We start from the raw sequence: 5870 nt of genomic DNA on the forward strand, positions 1-5870 counted from the left end.
AATGGTGGTGTTACTTGAGTGTTGCTCTGACGAGGTGGTGAATGATGAGTTGGTTGTGATCATTAGGAAAATGAATGTACCATCAAAGGTTCAATCCTTTCTTCGGTTGGCTTGCCATGACTGTTTACCCTTAAAATATTTTTTTGATGAAGTGAGGTGTTACTCTATCTATTGATTAGGTAAATGTCGACAGTGTTCTCATTTAGATAGCGAGGCTCATATTTTATTCGAGTGCTATTATTTTTGAGTTATATGGTTGATAGTATTGTGGTTGTGAGATCTTTCGTGGGTTATGTGATAAGTGCATAAAATGCCAATTTAATTGTGATAAATTTCCCTTTGAATTGTACTACTTAAGTCATTAATATTTTATTTTATCTCATTTTTTTATTTTTCATGTATTAGGTGAAAGGATTGGAGAAAGTGAGCTTAAAGATTAATTTTGACAAGTTTTTGAGTATTGGACTTTCAACTTATACTGCTTCAGTATTTTGGTCATACTTGAGCTACAAAACTCTAATTTGGGCCCATAGTTTACCATTTTGAAGGGAATCAAAAGATTTGTTGGACCTATTTCAAAAGCGAAACCTAAAAAAATTTCAAGAAGATGCCCAAAACGACTTAGAAATTCTTAACACAAATCTATCAAAAAGGTAAAAATCTTTGAAATTATAGTTTGTCACCTACGTCATCTTTTTTTTTTTTTTTTTTGCATTTTCTTTTCTTCATGAGTTGCTAAACTTTTTTTCTAGTCAAAGGGACCTTGAAGTTTTGATTCTTCAAGTTTATGAGATCAAATTTGTTCTTAATATTTTATTCATAATTTTGTATTCATATATACTTTGTTTTAATTATAAATATTTAGGTTTGTTGAATATAGGGACCGATATTGGATAACTTGGAATATATTATTTGTTAATTAGAATTTAATTGTTTAATTGGTTCTAATATATGTGGCGAATAACACGATTGAGTATAAGCTACATATGCAATTCATGTTATGTGGATATGTAATTTAGTCTAGAACTTTGTTTGTGTGTTTGTTAGCTAGATTGGGTCTCTTTCGTTCTTTATGCTATTGATAAATTAAATCTTAAGCATTCATCATAGGATTATTTATCAATAAGAGAAGAATTAATGGTGTTCATCTTGGTTATTGAAAAAGTAAGAAGAGAATAATTGCTAGGCGTTAGCCGATAACTATAACCAATTTATTACAAAATATTGAAATTTATCTTTACATCACCTATTAACTCACAAATCAAAAATGAGATTTTACTTTTGACTAGGCTTACATAGTTTTAATTTTAATTTTAGTCTTTAAATTTAAAACCCCTCTCTTATTTTAATTTTACTTGTTTTCACTGAAGAAATAAAATTATGATTGGTCTCTATGGATCCAACCCTACTCAATGCTATATACGAAATCTTATATTTTTGAATAGGTTTTTCATTTTTGTTGGTTTCCACGCCTATTATTATGCCACATACAATAAAATATTTGTTCTTCAATGTTATGATGTTCCTTTCTCGAGTGTTACTAAAAAAAGATGGATGACTATCTGCAGTTCAACTCTTTGGACGCTATGGTTTATGAGAAACTCATCAGTTTTTCGTAATAAATAATGGAATGGCTTGAAAGCCGTGTTCCTTCACAAACTTAGATCTATGATTTGCATTAATGTCTTGGAGGGTTTTAATAGCATTATTGAAGCATGTTGGTGGGTTTCTCCAAGGCTCTGCTATACATGTTTAGTTGAATCAAATTGTAGAGTTGGTGTTTCTTAGTCTTTTCTTGATATTAATACCATGAAGTTTAATGAGGATGGTTCTTCACATGGTAAACCAAGTCTAGCAGGGTGTGATGGTGCTTTAAGAGATGCTACAGGTTGTGTTAAAGGTTCATTTTTTAGTCCTTTGGGTATTGTGTGTTTGAATGGAGTTTAATTGATTGCTACTAAAACTGCCTAACAACTTTTTGCTTCTTTACAATGGGTGCATTTAGTTTCCATTGTTATTGAATCTAATTCAATAGTAGCAGTTTCATGGGTGTGCAAGAATGAATTTAGGTCATGAAAATTGTGGAAGATTTTTAACGAGATTGATCAATATGTTGACTTTATTAAGCAAGTTTCATTTGTTAATGTGTTTAGAGAGGCTAATGGCTTAGCTGACTCCCTTGCCAAGCTTGGTTGTTTGTCAAAGATCTCTATTTTATGCTTGGCGTTAATGGTTCTATTTTACTAGTATACCTTTGCATTGGTTGTTTTAAAGATCATATATCATTTTTCTTGAGATTGCTATTGTGCTTTTGGTAAAAAATTCCAAAGAGAGAGAATGTCAGTTACATATTCTAATTGTACCATCAGTTATAACTCACTTTGTAATTGAACGGCTAATACCATATATGTTGGAATATTTTGACATGAAGTACTTGAGTATCTTTATACGTCTCTTTGAAAATTTTAAGCAGAAATTATCTAAGAATGGTTAAATTGAATTATGATTAAGCGAGATAATAATTGGAAAAGTTCATGTGTGATCTAGATACCATATATAAGGAGATTGAGTTTCTATTGAAGTTTAATTCATGAAGATCTTTACTTATTTGATGTCGTATAAAAGTCTAATTGAATCACAGTTCCAAGGGCATACATCATTACTAGTTGAAGATTTAAAAGCCTACAATACCTATTTAAAGAAAATTGCATACTTTATTATACACGAGTTGAAGAGAGCATAAACTTAGTTCATCTTAGGAACTGTTGGAGTTTTAGAAAAAAAAAACTTATGGAAAAGAGAAAATAACAAAGCCAAGAGAAAAGTAAAAGTAATTTTAATGGAATGAGTATATTTTATTGAACTGAAACTAGCGTTTATATAGTAAACAAGTTAGCAACTATTGACTAAAAATAGGCTACTAATATAATCAAAATATCTAAAAAAAAACTCTAAAAATATAAAAAAAAAAGTTATAATTATATCTAAAATTAGCTAGATTATGGTAACTGAAGAAAATATTCAACACTCCTTCTTGCTTCAGTTGTTGTAAATTCAAATAATAGTCTACAGCATAGCTGTTAATTACTTTGCAAGATCTGCACCATATTGACAGCCACTTGTTGGCCCTCTAATGTCGACAACAAGAAAACGCTTTACAAGCAGAGCCAGGTCATCATGCCAGACTGAAGTAACATTTTTTAATGCAACTGAATCAATCAGATGAAGATCTCCTACAGTAAGAACCACATGTCTATCATGAGGTCTACGAGGAGTTATCCATCTCTAGAGAAACCAAGGAACTGTTCTCAGTTCATGAGGAGTCAATGGATAATAATCATGCTAGGAAGTAACCTTTAAATCAAACCTATCCATCCGTGATCGTGGATGTTGTATATGAACAACAAAAACATTTTCTGTAGCTAACCATTAATGGAGCTCGTAATGGAAATCGTAATCTGACCAGATGTGATGACCAACAAAGGCATGTTAAATTCATCATTGGGAGTAAAACCAACAAAATTAGCAACATGTCTAAGAGGTGGTTCTTCTGAATATGGATGAGAAATTTCATGAGGTGTAACTAAAAAACCAAGCTCCTCACTATCATTCTGGTTATATATAGTCAGAGGCAATATCAATATCTCATTCTCTTCATTTGAATCGCTAAGAACAACAACCTTTGCATTTCCTGCTAGTGTAGATTGGTTTTAATTAGTGTAATAGCCCAAATTTGCCCGGGCTTTTAAAATATATAAATAAATGTTTGTTTAAAACAGTCCAGTTTACAAGAGCCCAAACACTATTGGCCCAATATTTAAAACCTTCAAAACTAAATCCCACTACCCGTGTACCCAAATACACCCGTAGCCCAACTTAAACCGGACCCATTACAACAGACGCAAACAGACCCACCTAATACAAATAAACCCGAAGGCCCAAATAGCAGGGGGCCCAAATGACTTTCAGATAGGGTTAGAAACCCTAGCTCTCTTTCTCCTAGCGCCGCAAAGGATTCTGGAAGCTTCAGGTGCCTCAAACATCATGCCCAATCAGCGCCCTTTCGTTTCACGAAGCTCCAAAACTTTCGGGGAGCGTCTATTGGCCTCACATCAAGGCTCCATCAGCGCGCTACACCTCAGCCTTGTCTCGCCACCGAGATCCTCGCAGTCATCTGCAGGAAAAGGAAAGAAATCAAAGCAAAACTATAACAAATAGATTAGAACAGGGTTTGGAAAGAAATCTTTTGATTTCTTTCCAAAATAGGCAGTAGATTAAGGCTATAAAGCCTTTTTCTTAAATCTGTAAGAACACTTACGCTGATAGATATACAGAGAAGCATAGAAAAATCAAAATACATACACAGAGAGAAACAGAAGCATATATAGGCACAAATATACAGAAAATACCACAAAATTTGTATCCATTCAAAAGAAAGAGAAATAAAGCAAATCTTTGGAAGGGTAACTAAATTGTCTCTTTTATTTTGTTTTTACTGATTTGTTTCTCTTGCATGCAGATATATAAAATCTTTTTTTAAAAAAAAAAACTCAGAAAGGAAATAGAAAACAGAAAATACCTTTTGTTTTGCAAGAAAAAGCGAACCTTTCAGGTCCCGACCGCCGTACACGGCGGGATCAGTGACGGCGCGTGGAAGGGAACATGGTGGTTCGATGATCGGAGGACCATCGACCAAAGGCCGAAGCTCGAAGAGCCGGAGGGATTTGAGAGAGATTTCTCTCGTTTTTTTTAGAAACGGGTTAAAATGAATTTCAAATAAAAGAAATCGGCCTTATATAGTGTTGATGAAACGACATCGTTTCTGCTTAATCTAATAAGCTTAAAACGGCGTCGTTTTTAAACTAAGGATCCGTGCGTTGACCCGATTACCCGGGGAGGATCCGCGTGTTTTTGAGGATTGGGTTAATTAATCAACTGGTCCTCTTACATTTTTAATATTTATAATTCCATTTTTATTTATTTCTAATTTAGCCATAATGATTTAATTTTGTTTCAATTTAGTCCTCTCAGTGATTTTAAAACAGTATTAAGAAAACGGCGTCGTTTAGGATTAGGGCAAATTGCCCAGTGAGTCCTCTGAATTTAACGTGCATTTCAAATCAGGCCCAAAATTTTTATTATTTTGCAACTTAACCTTAGATTTTCTAATTAAATTCAATTTTAATCCTTTTATATTTTAATTTACTTCAAATACTTTATATATTTTTATAAAATTGTATTATTATTTACTAAATTTATAAATGGCAAATAAATTTAAAAAATATATTAATAAATAATAGTATATATTATCCTTATCTATAATAGTATTCATGTTCCATTTATATATTACACCTTTTCTTTATTTATATATTTTATATATATATATATTATTTATTTTATAATATTCTTATGAAAATTACTCATATCCTATTTATTGTTTTATATTTTACCTATAATATGGGCAATACATTATATATATTTTAAATTCTATTATATGTTATATTTTTATATACTATGTTTCTATATGTAAAATATTTGTTACTTTATTATTATTATTATATGTATACCATATTATATTTCATTATAATTATTTATGAATTTTATTACATACTATATTTTTATTATTCAATATTCCTTATAATATCTATCTTTCTTATATATTTTTATTATATATTATTTATTTTGTTTTTTATACTAATTATTTTACCATATTTTTATATGCAAAATACTTATTATATTCTTATTATTTTATATTATATTTCTTTATATTTTATTCATGTTATATTATTATATATAACTCATTTTAAACATTTTTAATTTATATTTTAGGTATTTTTATCAATAATTACTCACTTTATTTTATATTTTAA

At 30.5% G+C, this 5870-nt stretch overlaps 1 long non-coding RNA gene across 1 annotated transcript; it reads right to left on the reverse strand.

Moving 5' to 3' along the window:
- Positions 1-3708: 3708 nt before the first annotated feature.
- On the reverse strand, positions 3709-4766 carry LOC108479026 (uncharacterized). The gene is made up of 2 exons (XR_001870386.2): positions 4580-4766; positions 3709-4174 (listed from the first exon to the last, which is right to left on the reverse strand). It is a non-coding gene; the product is annotated as an uncharacterized LOC108479026 (long non-coding RNA).
- Between the last annotated feature and the right edge of the window lie 1104 nt (positions 4767-5870).

The sequence above is a fragment of the Gossypium arboreum genome, chromosome 12, assembly GCF_025698485.1.
Source record: "Gossypium arboreum isolate Shixiya-1 chromosome 12, ASM2569848v2, whole genome shotgun sequence".
In the NCBI taxonomy this organism is placed as follows: domain Eukaryota; kingdom Viridiplantae; phylum Streptophyta; class Magnoliopsida; order Malvales; family Malvaceae; genus Gossypium; species Gossypium arboreum.